The 20,127-nt window shown below is 48.9% G+C and overlaps 1 long non-coding RNA gene across 1 annotated transcript; it reads left to right on the top strand.

Moving 5' to 3' along the window:
• The first annotated feature begins 1,106 nt into the window (after positions 1 to 1,106).
• On the top strand, positions 1,107 to 18,034 carry LOC140204507 (uncharacterized). Its single transcript, XR_011887656.1, has 3 exons — positions 1,107 to 1,160; positions 6,200 to 6,303; positions 15,378 to 18,034. It is a non-coding gene; the product is annotated as an uncharacterized lncRNA (long non-coding RNA).
• Positions 18,035 to 20,127: the final 2,093 nt, after the last annotated feature.

The following is a 20,127-nucleotide window of genomic DNA, read 5'->3' as shown; positions in this document are numbered from 1 at the left end:
ACCCTGTCCCTGGGAGTGTGTGACGGGACAGTGTGGAGGGATCCTCACCCTGTGTCTGACCCTGTCCCTGGGAGTGTGTGACGGGACAGTGTGGAGGGAGCCTCACCCTACGTCTGACCCTGTCCCTGGGAGTGTGTGACGGGACAGTGTGGAGGGAGTCTCACCCTATCCCTGGGGGTGTGTGACGGGATGGTATGGGGGGAGTCTCACCCTGTGTCTGACCCTGTCCCTGGGAGTGTGTGACGGACAGTGTGGAGGGAGCCTCACCCTGTCCCTGGGAGTGTGTGACGGGACAGTGGGGAGAGATTCTCTGTGTCTGACCCTGTCCCTGGGTGTGTGTGACAGGACGGCGGGGAGAGATTCTCTGTGTCTGACCCTGTCCCTGGGAGTGTGTGACGGACGGTGTGGAGGGAGCCTCACCCTGTCCCTGGGTGTGTGTGACGGGACAGTGAGGAGAGATTCTCTGTGTCTGACCCTGTCCCTGGGAGTGTGTGACGGGACAGTGGGGAGAGATTCTCTGTGTCTGACCCTGTCCCTGGGAGTGTGTGACGGACGGTGTGGAGGGAGCCTCACCCTGTCCCTGGGAGTGTGTGACGGACGGTGTGGAGGGAGCCTCACCCTGTCCCTGGGAGTGTGTGACGGGATGGCGGGGAGAGATTCTCTGTGTCTGACCCTGTCCCTGGGAGTGTGTGACGGACGGTGTGGAGGGAGCCTCACCCTGTCCCTGGGAATGTGTGACGGGACAGTGGGGAGAGATTCTCTGTGTCTGACCCTGCCCCTGGGAGTGTGTGACGGGACAGTGGGGAGAGATTCTCTGCGTCTGACCCTGCCCCCAGGTGTGCCTGGAACCGGCGGCAGACTGCATTGAGCTGCTGTGTGTAATCCACGCTGCATTGCCGACACTACATCCCTGGGCACTTGGATCCGGCTGACACTGTGGTCGGTGTGCGGCTCCGCTCAGAGGAAGGAGGGGGTGTCTCGCAGCCGCTCTCCGTGCGTCAGATCCCAGGACACGTCAGACGTCCAGTGACTGGGACGTGGTTCCCGCGGGGGCAGCCTCCGGATTAGCGATGCTGTTATATTTATCGACTTCCACAGCTGTGCTGACGGAACGGGCGAGAAAACAAGGCCCATCTGCAATGGAAGTTGCTGGGACGCGGGTAAGGCTGCGGTTTAACCTTGTGAGAAGGTCTGCCAGTGGCAAGCACGTGGTTCACCTGCTCTGGGGTATCAGGAGGTGGAGGTGGAGGAAGGGGTGTGGGAGCGGGGTTATCGTCAATGGCGATACAGTCAGTGACACAGGGCGCTGGGGGAGAGGGGTCACTGAGGGACAGTGTGAGGGAGCTGGGTTATCGTCAGTGGGGATACAGTCAGTGACACGGGGCGCTGGGGCAGAGGGGTCACAGAGGGACGGTGTGAGGGAGCTGGGTTAATGTCAGTGGGGATACAGTCAGTGACACAGGGTGCTGGGGGAGAGGGGTCACCGGGGGACGGTGTGAGGGAGCTGGGTTATCGTCAGTGGGGATACAGTCAGTGACACAGGGTGCTGGGGGAGAGGGGTCACGGAGGGACAGTGTGAAGGAGCTGGGTTATCGTCAGTGGGGATACAGTCAGTGACACACGGTGCTGGGGGAGAGGGGTCACAGAGGAATGGTGTGAGGGAGCTGGGTTATCGTCAGTGAGGATACAGTCAGTGACACAGGGCGCTGGGGGAGAGGGGTCACTGAGGGACTGTGTGAGGGAGCTGGGTTATCGTCAGTGAGGATACAGTCAGTGACACAGGGTGCTGGGGGAGAGGGGTCACTGAGGGATGGTGTGAGGGAGCTGGATTATCGTCAGTGATGATACAGTCAGTGACACAGGGTGCTGGGGGAGAGGGGTCACTGAGGGACTGTGTGAGGGAGCTGGGTTATCGTCAGTGGGGATACAGTCAGTGACACAGGGTGCTGGGGGAGAGGGGTCACTGAGGGACGGTGTGTGGGAGCTGGGTTATTGTCAGTGGGGATACAGTCAGTGACACAGTGTGCTGGGGCAGAGGGGTCACTGAGGGACGGTGTGAGGGAGCTGGGTTATCGTCAGTGGGGATACAGTCAGTGACACAGGGCGCTGGGGGAGAGGGTTCACCGAGGGACGGTGTGAGGGAGCTGGGTGTTACGGTCCCGATCGTTAATTCCCTATTTTCTCTAATTTCCTTTGATTCTGCCGTGGTTCCGACCGTTAATTTCCCATTTGCTCCTAATTCTCTTTGATGACGGCACACCCGGTTGCCATCAGGACCTGCAGCATAAGAACCCCGGCATTACAACCACTAGTTGCCAGATCGTTGGTTTTGCCTGTGTGGTAATTAACGTTTCCCAGCCGCTTACTGTGGGCTCTCCGCGTGTTCTCAGTTTTGCTCCAGTTCCGAGGTTTACCTGTGAAACTCCGTCTCTCCGTGTCAAGATCCCTCCTGTTTGCTGTTCAACGCTCACGCCCGCGTCAGCATCCTAACTCAATCTCCGTGCCTGTGTCCTGCGTTTGGGTTCGCCTCATTCATTGCATCATGGGGTTATCGTTGGTGGGGATACAATCAGTGATACAGGGCGCTGGGGGAGAGGGGTCTCTCAGGGACCGTGTGAGGGAGGTGGGTTATTGTCAGTGACACAGGGCGCTGGGGGAGAGGGGTCACTGAGGGGTGGTGCGAGGGAGCTGGGTTATCATCAGTGGGGATACGGTCAGTGACACAGGGCGCTGGGGGAGAGGGGTCACAGAGGGACGGTGTGAGGGAGCTGGGTTATTATCAGTGACACAGGGCGCTGGGGGAGAGGGGTCACTGAGTGATGGTGTTAGGGAGCTGGGAGAGCGGTTATTATCAATGGGGGACCTAGGGCACTAGGACAGGTGGATTGCTGAGGGACGATGAGAGGGAATGAGGTTAATGTCAGTGGGAAAACTGCTGTGACAGGGCGCTGGAGGAAGGGGATTGCCGAGAGGTGGCGTGAGGGAGATCGGTTCATTGAGCAATATAACAGAGAAAGGCCCTTCAGCCCACCAATTCCATGCTGACCCAGATCGTCCCAATTTCAGCCCGTATCCTCAAAGCCCTGCCCTCTACAAATCTGTCCAAGTGCTGTTTAATTATATCTTTGTACCTGCCTCAACCACTTCTTCTGGCAGACTGATCACCCTCTGCTTGTCCAAGTTCCATCGGGTCCTTTTTAAATCATTCTCCTGTCCATAAAGACCATAAGACATAGGAGCAGAATTAGGCCATTTGATGCCCTGATCGTTCGGGAAATGGATCGACTTCCACTTTAAATACACGCCTGGACTTGGCCTCCACCACAGTCTGTGGCAGAGCATCCCACAGATTCGCTCCTCTCTGGCTAAAAAAAGTGCCCCTTACCTCTGTTCTGAAAGACAGACCCTCAATTTTGAGGCTGTTCCCTCGGGTTCTGGATACCTCTACCATAGGAAACAGACTCTCCATAGCCACTCTGTCCAGTCCTTTCATCATCTGGTACGTGTCAATGATATCCCCCCCCCCTCCACCCACCCCGCATTCTTCTAAACTCCAGTGAGTATGGGCCCAAAGCTGCCAAATGCCCCTCGTATGTTAACTCCTTCATTCCCGGAATCATCCTCGCGCACCTCCTCTGGACTCTCTCCACCTAAGTCTCTGCCCGCTAGCTTTGGACTCCCTGCCTGTTACTGGCCACCTTATCCGCGCCCCCTTAGAACTTCAAGCTTTTCTATAAGGTCGTCCCTCATTCTACGTTCCGAGGAATAACGACCGATCCGTCAGGCCCTCTCGTCCTGGCAACAGTCTCCTCAATGTTTTCTGTACTCTTTCTAGTTTAATCACATCTCTCCCAGACACGGTGACCAAAACTGTACCAAATTTTCCAAGTGCAGCCTGACCAACAACTACAACTGTCCCAGTTCCTCTGTTCAGTGCCCTGATTTTTAAATTTGTTTTTGTACTACTTATTTAATTTAACCATTTATTGTAATTCACCATTCTGTTTCTACACTACCATTGTACCGCCGCTGCAAAGTTAACAGCTTTCACGACTCGTGCCGGTGGTATTAAACCTGATTCCGATGAAAGCTGGCGTGCTGAATGCCTTCACCACCCTGGTTACCTGTGACAAGCTCCAGATTTTTTTGCCATTCAAACGTGGATATGCATACTACCAAACGGAACGGCATTCCTCTGGGCCAAAGTGCACAATGCGGTGTATATAACTCACACACAACACATAAGGTAACATTACCAGAAATAAATTAACTAATAGCAAGGTGCATTTACGACACAAGTGAAAAAGTAAACCGTATAACGCTACTGGGGCTGCGTATGTGATGAGACCTGAATGGTGGCAGGGAGTTCAGTCAACCTGTGTAGCACCTTTGAGTGTCCTATGGACTCGGACCCCAAGATCCTTCTGATCCTCCACACTGCCAAGTGTCTTACCATTAATGCTATATTCTACCATCATATTTGGCCTAACAAAATGAACCACCTCACACTTATCTGGGTTGAATTCCATCTGCCACTTCTCAGCCCAGTTTTGTATCCTATCAACGTTCCGGTGTAACCTCTGACAGCCCTCCACACTATCCACAACACCCCTAACCTTTGTGTCATCAGTAGATTTACTAACCCATCCCTCCACTTCCTCATCCAGGTCATTTATAAAAATCACAAAGAGTCGGGGTCCCAGAACAGATTCCTGAGGCGACACCACTGGTCACCGACCTCCATGCAGAATATGACCTGTCTACAACCACTCTTTGCCTTCTGTGGCCAAGCCAGTTCTGGATCCACAAAACAATGCCCCCTTGGATCCCACACCTCCTTACTTTGCTGGTGACTCCTGGTGTTCTGCAGGGGTTGGTTTTGGAACCACTTCTTTTTAGTTTTATGTCAATGATTTGGGTGATGGAATTGATGGCTTTGTGGACAAGTTTGTGAGTGATACAAAGACAGGTGGAGAGGCAGGTAGTGTTGAGGAAGCAGGGAGTCGACAGAAGAACTGAGACAGATTTGGAGTATGGGCAAAGAAGTGGCAGATGGAATATCGTGTAGAGAAGTGTTTGGTCATTCACTTTTGTAGAAAGAACAAAAGCATAAACTATTTTCTAAAAGGACAGAAAGTTCCAAATCTCAGGTGCAAATGCACTTGGCAGTCCTTAAGGTGGGGGGGGGTTATATGGGAGGCGGGGTTTGAGGGTCGGCACAACATTGTGGGCAGAAGGGCCTGTACTGTGCTGTACTATTCTATGTTCTAAAGGCACTTGCCAGTCCTTCTACAGGATTCTCTAAGGTTAACTTGCAGGTTGATTTGATTGGTGAGGAAGGGAACTGCAATCTTGTCATTCATTTCGACAGCACTAGAATATAAAAACACGGATGAAATGTTAAGGCTTTATTAGGTGCTGGTGAGGCCTCACTTGGAGTATTGCGAACAGGTTTGAGTCCCTTATCTAAGAAAGGATGCGTTGACATTGGAGAGGGATTGGAAGAGGTTCACAAGAATGATTCCGAAAATGAAAGGGTTATTTTATGTGGTGGAAATGGTTAAAGCTGGTGTATGCTGGGATACTTGACCATTCTGGAGCAGCTGGACTTAAGGGTGCTGATGCAAGTCGAGAACAACCTGGGATGATTAGCGCAGCGCCAGGAATTAAAATGAACAGCATATTAAACCCCTGGAACCAGGAGGGAGGTTGCGTCCGGGGGTGAGTTATGAGTCCTTATGACAGGAAAACAGAGATTCGCTCTCAGAAGTAAATCATGAGCCCTGATAACAGGGAACAAAGAGGACTGTTAGACTCACACTGAGAGATAATTGACGTGTCTTTTAAACGATTGATCATGTACTGACCGTGGGATGCTTAACAAAGTTATGTGAAGTTGTTTGTCTTGCAGTATAAATATGATCTATGTATAACCTAAAAATCAGAGTTCTGGTGGCGGTGGAGACTCTCCACGGTATCATGATCATAAACTCTTAAAACGAATAAAAATAAGGGACTGATTTAGCTGAAGGGGTGGGGTGGGGGAGTGGCGTCCGCATTAAAATAAGGGCCTGCCCGAGTTGAAGGGGGTGGGGAGATTTCCAGGTTCGTAGATGGAGATTCAGTGAGCGCTCATCGTATACATAGTGCGTATAACGAGACTTTGTGCTGTTTTAACTGAAATTAAAATCCTAAACAGGAAAAATGGGAACTGCCGGCAGCCGATCACCCCGCAGCGCGGATCCTGCCAGTAAACTGAGGAGGTCCGGAGGTAAAACGAGGGCTTTCAATACTCAACTGCAGGTAGGAAAAAAGACCGCCAAAACTACTAAACAGGTAAGAGGGCACCGCCAGCAGTTAGGAGACCTCCTGGTTCCGCCTGGACCCCGGCCGATACGGTAATTAGAGAGACCGGGGATGATGGTTATGCGGTAACGTTCAGTAGTGATTTGTATGAGCGATCACATGGGGATCGGCCATATGGGGGAAGTTTTCATTTGAGTCTAATCCAACACTGGGAGGACGCCACCCGAAATGGGGACGGCGACCCCAATTGAGATGTTGATTACATGTTAAAGTGTTTTAAACGATGGAAGGAGGTGGCTAAAAGACGCCAACATCCAAAGAAACAGGAGAGTAAGCAGCCTGAAACAGAGAACACTGGGGCTGAAACGAAAGCTGCCCCGGGGACTTAATCCCCGACCCCTCGTACCGGCCAGTGCCCCATCGGCACCCAATAGTGAAACAGACGATTTAATGATGACGGCCGCATTGGGACTACCGGCTCCCCCTCCATACAACTCCCCTATGTCAAAGGTTCAGGCACCGGCGCGAAGGACCTCCACCCTAGCCAGTCCACGGTCGATCGCCTGCTTCAGGGACCACGCAGGCGTTGCTAAGTATACTCGGCAGTGTCGACCACTAGGGGTTGCTTAAGTTAGCCCTACCTATTAGTGGCCGTCGCCTCCGGGAGCCCTATTCGACCCAAAAGAACGTATGGAGCCAGTCAGCTCGTCCAGGGTCAGAGGCTGATCCAGACTCACCCGCTTGCCGTCGTCTAAGACCTGCGTGATAGACGACTGGAAGTTGCAGGAAGCCGTGGCCTTTTCGTCGTACAAACCGGCACAGAAGGACGTGCAGATCCTCAATATGTCCGTCTGCGAGGACGCGACTGGGCCGTCCTCTTCCTTAAGGCTCTGGATCACAGAGCTCCCCCTGTGCACCTTCTGGAAGAAGAAGCGTCAGCACGTCTCATCCTGCTCCACGGTTTGGACCCTTGATCGGAAGATGATCTTGGAGGATTCGGCGGCGAAGTATCGGGCTTATCGGCCCTTCACCTCTCGCAAATCTTCCCTGACATCCACCACACCCCCTTGGACTGCAGAAGGAGAAGCTGCTGCAACGGAGTTCCCTTTGCTCCCGCCTCGCTTTCTGGAAATCCTTGCGAATGAAGAATCTCTTCATGTTCTCCTTGGTGGCTTCCCACCAGAGAACCGAGGAATCAAAGAAGGCTTTCAAGGTTCTCCAACCTGTGTACTCCTTGTCGAGTTCCCTAATATTCTCTCTGGACGGCAGCTTACCGTTCAGCTTCCTGCCTTCCTAAGTGACAGGTGGCTCGCAGAAGACTGTGGTCAGAGAGGAACAGCGGCTTGACGTCGGTGGACCTGACCATGAGGGACTCTGAGAGGAAGGGGAAATCGATCCGGGAGTGGGCTGAGCCGTCCGATCGTGTCCGGGTGGCTTTGTGGCTGTGTTCCACCTGTGGGGGTGCCAAAGGCGTCTCGCAGCTGGGCTGTCTTCACCGTTCCCATCAGGAGTCTGGGGGTACCGTCCAGCCGCATCAATGGCGCAGTTGATGTCTCCGGCTGGGACGTCAGCAGCAGCGGGGCGAGCCGTGAGCCCTCCCCACAGTCGCAGTTTCCGTTTCACCTTGGCAGTGCAGTCAGCTCTAGCCAGTTGTTCCCGCACGCCTCGGCCCCTCTGAACCAGATCCCCAACACCTTCAACCCCTCACGGTGACGGGGACAGTGGATCCGTCAGCCCTCTTATGCCTTGATCAGAGCTCCCGATCACGGTCCCGCCACTGGCAGGTTTGATTTGTTTCTCGCCTGGCCTGGGTGTCCGTTCTGACACGCGATGGCCGGGCCGAAGAAGAGAACCCGGACAGTGATCACGAAGAACGGAGGGAGCCAAGCCTCAGGAAATGAAGCGGTAGGAGACAATGAATCACCATCTGCCGGCAGTCCACCAGCGGAGCGCCTGTCCGAACATGCGAGCGTTTCCGCTTCCATGGCGCTTTTTCTCCAAAAATACTTCATTCAGAAATATTACAAAATAAAGTTGTTTACTTAAAAAAACGTTCGTTGACTCTGAGTCCTTATTCAATAAATAGTTATTTACAATAAAATTATGCGTTGACTCTCAGTCCATATTCAAATGAAAGATGTTTACTATAAATCGTTCGTTTACTCTCAAACCTTAGTCAAGAATTATGATTATTTACAATAAAATTATTAACAATAAAAACAGGCGTTGGGTCTAATTCCTTTCCCAAAGTTACAATTCCAGCCTCTCCTGGGGCACCATGTTGATTCATCTGTCCACACCGCTAATGAGGGGTATACTCCCCCCCCCATTCCCACTCCCGCGGGTGACGAACCTTAAACTGTTCTCCTTCCCCACCGGGCCTTCGCGGTGGCCGCACCAAGCTTGAGCGCATCCCTCAGCTCGGAATCCTGCAGGCGAGAGTGTGCCAGTCGGCAGCATTCAGTCACGGACATCTCCATGTGCTGGCAGACCAGCAAGTTTCGGGCCGACCAAAGAGCGTCTTTCACCGAATTGATGATCTGCCAGCAGCACCGGATGTGTCCCCGGGAACAGCCCGTAGATGACGGTGTCCTCGGTAACGCAGCTGCTGGGCATGAATGTTAACACCGCCCCTCCCTTCCATTCTCCTGCACACCTTCTTCGCGAACCCACAAGGTGAGCCACCGACTGCAGCCCATCACAGTCCTCCCGTGGGCAACGGGGTGTGGAGGCGCCGTTCCGGGCGTACAGGAGCGATCTGACTGGGAGGGCCCCTCTCACCGCCAGCCAGGCGAGGTCATGGTGCCTGTTGGTGAGGTGTGGCGATGAGGCAATTTGCCAGACATACTGGACAGTCTGCTGAGGGAGCCACCTGCGCCAAGTACAGCAGCCCTAATGACCAGGTTCTTGCCCGTTATGGATAAGGAGCGCCCTCCCCACAGTCCCAGTTTCTGTTTCACCCTGGCAGTCCGCTCCTGCCGGTTCTCGTTGCACGCCTCGGCGCCCCCCCCCCCGCCCCCCGAACCAGATCCCCAACACCCTCATGTGGTCAGACCTGATACTGAAGGCGACACTGGATCGGTCGGGCCAGTTTTTTTTATATTTCAAAATGTACTTTATTCAAAAATAAAATTATATACAATAAACCATTCAATAACTTTTCATCCTTTACATACGTTTCCATTATAGTCTGTACATATCCATACTTATGGCCACTCACGTGGCACTCCAGTTGTTCACCTCACCACATCATTGTTGAGCTCCGTGTGCGTCCCCGGGAACAGCCCGTAGATCAGAGAGTCCTCTGTTACGCAGCTGCTGGGCATGAAACGTGACACTAGCCCGTCCATTCTCCTCCACACCCTCTCTGCGAACTGGCAGTGTGCAAAGAGGTGGGTCACAGACTCCTCCTCAATGCAGTCCTCCCGGGGGCAGTTGGGTGCGGAGACGACGTTCCGGGCGTACAGGAGGGATCTGACTGGGAGGGCCCCTCTCACCGCCAGCCAGGCGAGGTCTTGGTGCCTATTGGTGAGATCTGGCGATGAGGCATTTTGCCAGATGAACTGGACGGTCTGCTCAGGGAACCACCCCACTGTGTCCATCACGTCCTTCTCCTGCAGTGCCTGCAGGACATTACGTGCCGACCATTGCCTGATGGCCCTGTGGTCAAAGGCGTTCTGCTGGAAAAACTTTTCTACGTAGGACAGGTATGCCGGCAGCGACCAGCTGACTGGGGCGTTGCGCGGGAGTGGGGCCAGACCCATCCTTCGTAGCCAGGGCGACAAGTAGAACCTGGGCACATAGTGGTACTTGGTGCCCACATATCTGAGTTCTACACACAACCTGATGCAGCCACACACGAAGCTGGCCATCAGGGTGAGGGCGACATTGGGGACGTTCTTGCCCCCGTTGTCCAGGGACTTGTGCATGACAGTCCGTCTCACCCGCTCCATCTTGGATCCCCAGACGAATCTGAAGACAGCTCGGGTGATTTCCGAGCTGTAGGAGCGGGGGACGGGCCACACCTGCGCCAAGTACAGCAGCCCTGAGAGCACCTCACACCTGATGACCAGGTTCTTGCCCGTTATCGACAGGGAGCACCCTCTCCAGAGTCCCAGTTTCCGTTTCACCTTGGCAGTCCGCTCCTGCCAGTTCTTGTTGCACGCCTCGGCCCCTCCGAGCCAGATCCCCAACACCCTCACGTGGTCAGACCTGACGGTGAAGGAGACGCTGGATCGGTCGGGCCAGTTGCCGAAGAGCATGGCTTCGCTCTTCGTGCGGTTGACCCTGGACCCCGACGCTAGCTCGAACTGTTCGCAGATGCCAATCAACCTGCGAACTGACCTCGGATCAGAGCAGAAGACGGTGACGGCGTCCATGTACAGGGAGGTTTTCACTTGGGTCCCTCCACTGCCTGGCAGCGTCACCCCTCTGACGCCCTCATCCCTCCTGATCGCTTCGGCAAAAGGTTCTTTTTTTTTCCAAAAATACTTTATTCAGAATTATTACAAAATAAAGTTATTTACATATAAGAAAAACACATTCGTTGACTCTGAGTCCTTATTCAATAAAGTTATTTACAATAAAATTATGCGTTGACTCTCTGTTCATACACAAATGAAAGATGTTTACAATAAACCATTCATTTACTCTCAACCCTTGGTCAAGAGTTAAGACTTATTAACAATAAAATTATCAACAATAAAGGCAGGCATTGGCTCTAATGCTTTTTCCAAATTACCAGTTCCACCCACTCCTGGGGCACCATGTTGATTATCTGTCCGCCAGAGAAAGCAGGATCTCCCAATGGCCACACATTTTAATTCCACATCCCATTCCCATTCTGATATATCTATCCACAGCCTCCTCTACTGTAAATATGAAGCCACACTCAGGTTGGAGGAACAACACCTTATATTCCGTCTGGGTAGCCTCCAACCTGATGGCATGAACATTGACTTCTCTAACTTCTGCGGATGCCCCACCTCCCCCCCGTACGCCATCCGTTATTTATTTATATACACACATTCTTTCTCTCTCTCTCCTTTTGCTCCCTTTGTCCTTCTGACTATACCCCTTGCCCATCCTCTGGGTTTTCCCCCCTCCCTCTTTCCTTCTCCCTGGGCCTCCTGTCCCATGATCCTCTCATATCCCTTTTGCCAACCAACTGTCCAGCTCTTAGCTCCATCCCTCCCCCTCCTGGCTCCACCTATTATTTTGGATCTCCCCCTCCCCCTGTGAGGCAACTTTCTGGGATCTGTGGGCATGTACCCCTAGATCCTTCTGCTCCTCCACACTACCAAGTATCCCGCCATTTACTTTGTACTCTGCCTTGGAGTTTATCCTTCCAAAGTGTACCACCTCACACTTCTCCGGGTTGAACTCCATCTGCCACTTCTCAGCCCACTTCTGCATCATATCAATGTCTCTCTGCAATCTTCGATAATCTTCTACACTATCTACACCACCACCAACCTTTGTGTCATCTGCAAACTTGCCAACCCACCCTTCTACCCCCACATCCAGGTCGTTAATAAAAATCATGAAAAGTCGAGGTCCCAGAACAGATCCTTGTGGGACACCACCAGTCACAGTCTTCCAATCTGAATGTACTCCCTCCACCACGACCCTCTGCCTTCTGCAGGCAAGCCAATTCTGAATCCACCTGGCCAAACTTCCCTGGATCCCATGCCTTCTGACTTTCTGAATAAGCCTACCGTGTACAACCTTGTCAAATGCCTTACTAAAATCGATATAGATCACATCCGCTGCACTACCCTCATCTATATGCCTGGTCACCTCCTCAAAGAACTCTATCAGGCTTGTTAGACACGATCTGCCCTTCACAAAGCCATGCTGACTGTCCCTGATCAGACCATGATTCTCTAAATGCCCATAGATTCTATCTCTAAGAAGCTTTTCCAACAGCTTTCCCACCACAGACGTAAGGCTCACTGGTCTATAATTACCTGGACTATCCCTACTACCTTTTTTGAACAAGGGGACAACATTCGCCTCCCTCCAATTCTCCGGTACCATTCCTGTGGACAACGAGGACATAAAGATCCTAGCCAAAGGCTCAGCAATTTCTTCCCTCACCTCGTGGAGCAGCCTGGGGAATATTCCATCAGGCCCCGGGGACTTATCCGTCGTAATGTATTTTAACAACTCCACACCTCCTGTCCCTTAATATCAACATGCTCCCGAACATCAACCTCACTCATATTGTCCTCACCGTCATCAAGCTCCCTCTCATTGGTGAATACCGAAGAGAAGTATTCATTGAGGACCTCGCTCACTTCCACAGCCTCCAGGAACAGCTTCTCACCTTTATCTCTAATTGGTCCTACCTTCACTCCTGTCATCCTTTTTTTCTTCACATAATTGAAGAATGCCTTGGGGTTTTCCTTTACCCTACTCACCAAGGCCTTCTCATGCCCCCTTCTTGCTCTCCTCAGCCCCTTCTTGAGCTCCTTTCTTACTTCCTTATATTCCTCAATAGACCCATCTGATCCTTGCTTCCTAAACCTCATGTATGCTGCCTTCTTCCACCTGACTAGATTTTCTACCTCACTTGTCACTCATGGTTCCTTCACCTTACCATTCTTTGTCTTCCTCACCGGGACAAATTTATCCCTAACATCCTGCAAGAGATCTCTAAACATCGACCACGTGTCCATAGTACATTTCCCTGCAAAAACATCATCCCAATTCACACCCGCAAGTTCTAGCGTTATAGCCTCATAATTTGCCCTTCCCCAATTAAAAGTTTTCCTGTCCTCTCTGATTCTATCCTTTTCCATGATAATGCTAAAGGCCAAGGAGTTACTTGAAGGTGTGCGAGTGATTGAAGGAGCAGCGAGAACGAGTCTGAACCAATAAAAGAAGCAATTCCCAAATCAAAATCCAGGGAGGTAGAGGAGCATACAGAGCAGGCTGAACCGAAGAGAGGGTGGCTTACAACAAATACTGAGAGCTCCACAGGGGGAAGAACTGGTCCAACGAGAAACCGAAGACATTGCCATTGTGTAGACTGTTCTAAGTCAGGGGCTCCCAACCTTTCTTATGCTATGGAGGCTTCCCATTGAGAGGTCCGTGGACCCCAGGTTGGGAACTGCTGTTCTAAGTGAAGACTTGACATCTACCTTTGCAGAAGTTAATGCTAATACCAACACCACCCTACCTCTGTGTCCCACAGTTTTATATACCTTAGTCACCTTCCCTCTTAGGTCCTAAATCCCCCACCATCAGGTTCAAGAACAACTACTTTCCTTAAAATATTCAGTTATCGACCCAACTAGTTAAAACCCTAATCACTTTGGTTTAGCAACACTATGAGCACTTTGCTCTCAATCTGAGCTTTATTTTGTTCTAGTTGTGCTTCCTTGTAAAAAACTGTATGATTGATGTTTTTCTTGTGAATACAGCTCATCTGATGCCCCGTGTCTGTGATGCTGCAGCAAGCGTTTCATTGCTCCTGTGTTCATACATGTACTTGTGTGTGTGAGACAGTGAGCTCGACTTTGACTTTGATGCTCTATCTGAATGTTCTGGGCATACGCAGGATGTTCTGCTATGGTGGAATGCAGCCCTGCCCTCTCGTTCCAGGTGGAGAAAGTCCTGAGTAGGGGCCCCATTTAGCAGAGATCCATTAGGCAATGGTTGGCCAGAATGTGTTTGCAGTCCTGAGAAGAGGAAGGTAATGTTCCAGCTGGGATGTAGCCTGAATGGTGGTGAAGCAGCTGATCTTTGTGCCAATTCTTCACTCTTACTCAAGAATTGATTTTTTTTTATTGACTCTCGTCTTATTTCTTCAGTAGTTAAATATGAATATGACTCTATAACCATTTTGGACCATGCTCCACTTAAGCTTTCTATTAAATTATTGGCCAATGCTCATAACAATAGACAATGGCTTTTTAATTCGCTGTTGCTTCAGGACTTGGATTTTGTTAACTTCATGAATGAACAAATTGATCTTTTTTTCACAATTAACGGTACAGAGGGTATATCCGTGAACACCTTTTGGGATTCCTTCGAAGGTTATATTCGTGGCCAGATTATTTCGTACTCTGCTGCTTTGAGGAAAAGGTTGAAGAAGGAAGAGCTTGCTCTTGTGGACAAAATTAAGGAAATAGATAAGAAATATGCTACAGCTCCTTCTGAGAAGCTGTATGAACAAAGAACTGAACTTCAAATGGAACACAGTTTATTACTTTCGTCCTCTATTGCAAACCAATTAATGAAGACAAGAAGTGAATTTTATATACGTAGTGACAAAGTTGGTAAACTGTTGGCTAATCAGTTGAAGACTAACTCTATTAAACTTCAAATTAATCAGATTTATAATCAAAAAGATCAACTGACGTTTGATCAAGCTGAGATTAATCAATCCCTCTTTGATTTTTATTCCTCTTTATATCAATCAGAATCTGCACGAGATTCTAAACATATGTGTGACTTTTTAGATAACCTAGACTTCCCTAAGATATCACAGGATATATGTTCTATGTTAGAAACTTTCTTCACTACTGATAAGATTAAGAATGCTACTTTTTCTATGAACTCGGGGATAGCTCCTGTCCCTGACGGGTTTACCCTAGAATTTTTAAAATCTTTTGCACCCTCATTAGTCCCCTGGTTATCCAGGGTTCTGGAGGCCTCATTAAAACTTGGTAAACTACCAGAATCCTTTTATAGAGCATTGATCTCTTTAATATTAAAGAAGGATAAAGACCCCGCTCAATGCGCATCCTATAGACCAATATCCTTGTTAAATGTTGACTCCAAGATTTTTTCTAAATTATTAACAAATAGACTAGAAAAAAGCACTTCTTTATATTATTTCGGAAGATCAAACGGGTTTTATTAAGAATCGCTATTCTTTTTATAATATTCGTACATTGTCTATATCCCGTCACAAACGGATCCTGAATGTGTCATTTCTCTAGACGCTGAAAAAGCCTTTGACAGGGTTGAAAGGCCCTACTTATTTAAGGTGCTTGAAATGTTTAACTTCAGCCGGAAATTTATAACCTGGATTAAATTGTTATACCATTCTCCATCTGCAGGCATTCTGACCTCTGCAAGGGACTGGCAGCTGTTGGTGGACCTCGAAGGGCAGCTGAAGTTCCCCAACCATATCGCAGCCACCACCCTGCGACCTGACGTTGTCCTAGTGTCTGAGTCGACTAAGCAAGTGGTGCTGTTGGAGCTGACAGTCCCATGGGAAGATAGCTTAGAAGAGGCCTTTGAAAGGAAGCTCTCCAAGTACACAGGACTGGTCAGCAACTGTCAGCAGGCTGGATGGAGAGCGAGGTGTCTCCCAGTGGAGGCTGGTTGTAGGGGATTCGTAGCCCATTCTTTAGTTAGAGCCTTCAGCATTTTGGGCATCGAGGGAGAGAGGAAGAGAAGAGCCATCCGCAGTACCACGGATACGGCAGAGAGGGCCTCAAGATGGCTGTGGCTCAAAAGAGGGGAGCCATGGAGTCATAAGTAGCTAGCCATCTGGACACAAGCTGGGGTCTGATCAGCCCCGGCTGGGTCACCTGGAGGAGGTTGTATGATGTTGAAAGACCCGAAACACCCGATGATTCCAGGAACATCACTGAAGATGTGTCCAGAAGCATCAATAGATGTATGTACACAGCTATGGCGTCAGTTCATACTAATACTCAAAACTCACCTTTTTTCCCTCTATTTCGAGGTACCAGACAAGGGTGTCCTCTTAGCCCTTTGTTAGCTGATACAGCATAAGAACCACTAGCAATTGCTATTCGAGAATCTCCTAACATTATTGATATAACTCGTGGGTTAAAGTCTCATAAAGTATCACTTTACACTGATGATATATTTCCAATCCTCAAAAATCTATCCCAGCAGCTCTAGATTTATTAGCCCAATTTAGTCTTTTTTCAGGATACAAATTAAATCTTACTAAGAGTGAATTTTTCCCTATTAATAAGCAAGTTCCCTTATATCAGAACCTGCCATTTAGATTGGTTAATAATCATTTTTCATATCTTGGGATTAAAATTACCTGTAAACATAAGGATTTATTTAAGGCTAATTATTTACCCTCAATTGACAATATCACACAACTTTCCTTTAAATGGTCTCCACTTTATTTAACTTTGACTGGTCGTATTAATGCTGTTAAGATGTTTATTGTGCCAAAATTTTTATATATATTTCAGGCATTACCAATTTTTGTTCCAAAATCCTTTTTTGATAAAGTAGACTCTAAAATCTCTTCATTTATTTGGCAAAATAAAAACCCGAGGTTGGGTAGAATACATCTACAGAAAGCTAAGAGAGATGGAGGCTTGGCATTACCTAACCTTAGATTTTATTACTGGGCAATTAATATTCGACGCATGAAATTTTGGTTACTTGACCAAGATACATTATCCATTCCTAAATGGGTAGTATTGGAATTACATTCTGTTCAAGGCTATGCACTTGGCTCTATATTAGGATCTTCTCTTCCCCCTGATTTGAAACGGTATAAGCAGGTTTGCAACCCGATAGTTAAACATACCTTACGTATCTGGTTTCAATTCCGAAAATTTTTTGATCTTAATCAATTTGTGCTAGCGATTCCTATTATTGGCAATATATTTTTTCTCCCCTCCTCTACGGACCGTGCCTTTCAAGTTTGGAAGACTAATGGTATATCACGGTTTTCTGACTTATTTTCAGATGGCTCCCTTACATCTTTTGAACAGTTATCTAATAAATACAATTTACCAAGAACATATTTTTTTTTAGATATTTGCAAGTTAGAAATTTCCTAAATACCATACTCTCTTCCTTTCCGGCCTTACCCCCACCCCCCACAAAATATTTTAGAGGCTATCATCAACCTTAACCCGTTTCAGAAAGGTGTAACGGCTACTATTTATAATACTATCATGAAATTTAGGAAAGCTCCATTCGACAAGATTAGGACTGACTGGGAAAGGGAATTTGGTCTTACTAACCCGGCTGAGGACTGGACCTATATTTTACAACTTGTTAACACCTCCTCTATCTGTTCCAAACACTCTTTAATTCAATTTAAAGTTGTCCATAGAGCACATATCTCTAAAGATAAATTAGCTCGTTATTACCCTCATATTAACCCTCTTTGTGATAGATGTCATGGGGAGATAGCCTCCTTGACCCACATGTTTTGGTCTTGTCCTACTTTGGAAACATTTTGGAAAGACATTTTTAATATTATCTCAAAGGTTCTGAATAGTGATATTTCTCCCCATCCTATTACTGCTATCTTTGGATTACCTAAAACTTCTAATAATTTACCTCCTTCAGCGCGTAGAATGACTGCATTTCTTACTTTAATGGTGAAAAGATGTATTCTACAACATTGGAAGGAGATTAATGCCCCAACTACGTTTTTTTGGTTCTCTCAAACGATACTGTGTCTAAATTTGGAAAAAATCAGAAGTAATCTTTATGATACTTCAGTTAAATTTGAACAGACCTGGAGATCATTTATTCCATATTTTCATTTAATGTAACTATTTTTTTCTCTCTGACCATGTATACATTCCCTTCGTGGATTTTATCTGCCGGGTTTGAGGACGCGATTGTTTAATTGTTTAAAGTCCAGTATATACCCAGTTAGCCTATTGCTTTGCTTTGTTAGGTTAGTTGCACGGTAGGTTTTCTTTCTGTTTTTTTTTGTTCTATTGGTATATATGAAAAATTAGTATGCAATTATATTACCTTGTTATTCTATAATTAACATACGTTGTTTGTATTGTTTTCTTTTGTATTAATATTACTTTTATATTTATATTCTAACAATGTATTGGTTGCTATATGTTTTACTCTTTGTGTACTAATTCAATAAATAGATTTAAAAAGAAAGAGAGATCTTTGTGCCTCTTCCTCATCCCGGGCCTTTCCGATGTTATCATCTCTCCCGGCCACCTGTGCGTAGGAGCCCGCCCGTTTCGGTCAGGCCCTGTACAGGTGGTCCGCCTGCCCGCAGAGGTGGCAGGACTTGGCCTCCGTGTCCCTCCACCTTGCAGTTTCTGCACAGCACAGCCTTACACTGGGCTGCGATGTGCTCCGCCTTACCGCAGTTCCGGCACACCTTGGGTTGCCCGGCATAAACCAGGAAGCCCCGGTTCCCTCCTGTTGCGAACACTGAGGATGGATGGATGACACAGCCGCTGGTGTCCACCCTCAGCTTCACCCTGACCTGCCCTTTACTTGTCCATACTCCCAGACTGTCGTTGACGTTCTCACACTTGCCCACTCTCTCCACATATGCGCTGGGAATGTGAGGATGCCAACGACCGGTACATAGGGGTTGAACATTTGTACCAGAACCGTTCTCTCTTGCTGCGTTACGTCGGCGTAGAGGGGCTGCGCTTTTAGTAGCGACAGCGGCGCCTCGCTCCCCTTCTCACTGAAGCAGTCACGTAACTTCTGCCACCCTGGGGCATGCCCGAAGGTGACGTCGTAGTAACCGGCGAAATCCCGGACGCTGTAAAGATCGTCCACCTTGAAGCCACGGCAATCCAGTAGCACCTTGCGAATGAAGGTCTCCCTACTGAAACCGTTGCCTTCTTTCAAATCTCGAACGCTCAGTCTGACCGTCTTCTTGACCCCAGCCCCACGAATCGAAGCGCTGGTCTCTCCAGCCTTCCTCTTCTCTGATGCGTTCGTCTCTCCAGCCATCCTTCCCTCCATCGCCGCTGCACAGGGGGAAAGGGCCAGATTTCGGAGCCAATGCCCTCCACACTCCACCCCGTGTCAGCCCGAGGCCGCTCCCCTGCCAACGCTCTCTGTGTGCTGAAATGACCACCGGCGATCAGAGCGTTCCGGTAAAGAACGCTTGATCTTAGCTCTTCATCACCGTCTCTCCCCTGCCAGGTTAGCTCCTGGAAGTTTTCCTCTCGGCGCCGGACATCACGTGTCAGAACGGATATCCAGAAAAAAACTACCCAGAGCGATGTGACAGGGAACCAGTCTTCATCATCAGGGACAACCACCCCCGCCCCCCGCCTTAGATTACATCTACACATGTTGGGAGACCGCCGGACGTGGAGCGAGAGTCCGAAGGGCAGCGACGGTCGGTGGAAGTCGCAGCTGAACGATCGACTTATCGGTGAGTTCCAACTTTGCGCAACAGTCTGTTTAATAAGATTGGGCCCTTGTTTTTATTTCGTTTCTTTACTGACCATATAGTCTTGGCGGAAAAGGATCTTGGCGATTGTAGGGATGACTTGCAGTGGACTGAAAAGCTTGAGAATGTAGGTATTAAGAAAGAGGATGTGCTGGAGCTTTAGGAAAGCATCAAGTTGGATAAGTCACCGGGACCAGACGGGATGTACCCCAGGCTACTGTGGGAAGCAAGTGAGGAGATTGCTGAACCTCTGGCAATTATCTTTGCATCATCAATGAGGACAGGAGAGGCTCCGGAGGATTGGAGAGTAGCGGATGTTATTCCCTTATTCAAGAAAGGGAGTAGAGATATCCCAGGAAATTATAGGCCAGTGAGTCTTACTTCAGTGGTTGGTAAGTTGATGGAGAAGAGCCTGAGAGGCAGGATTTGTGAACATTTGGAGAGGCATAATATGGTTAGAAATAGTCAGCATGGCTTTGTCAAAGGCAGGTCGTGCCCTACATCCTGACTGAATTTTTTGAGGATGTGACTAAGCACATTGAAGAAGGTAGAGCCATAGTTGTAGTGTACATGGATCTTAGCAAGCCATTTGATAAGATACCCCATGCAAGGCTTATTGAGAAAGTAAGGAGGCATGGGATCCAAGGGGACGTTGCTTTGTGGATCCAGAACCGGCTTTC

The sequence above is a fragment of the Mobula birostris genome, chromosome 10 (assembly GCF_030028105.1).
Source record: "Mobula birostris isolate sMobBir1 chromosome 10, sMobBir1.hap1, whole genome shotgun sequence".
NCBI classification, from domain to species: Eukaryota; Metazoa; Chordata; class Chondrichthyes; order Myliobatiformes; family Myliobatidae; genus Mobula; species Mobula birostris.
This window is presented reverse-complemented; position numbering and strand designations above follow the sequence as displayed.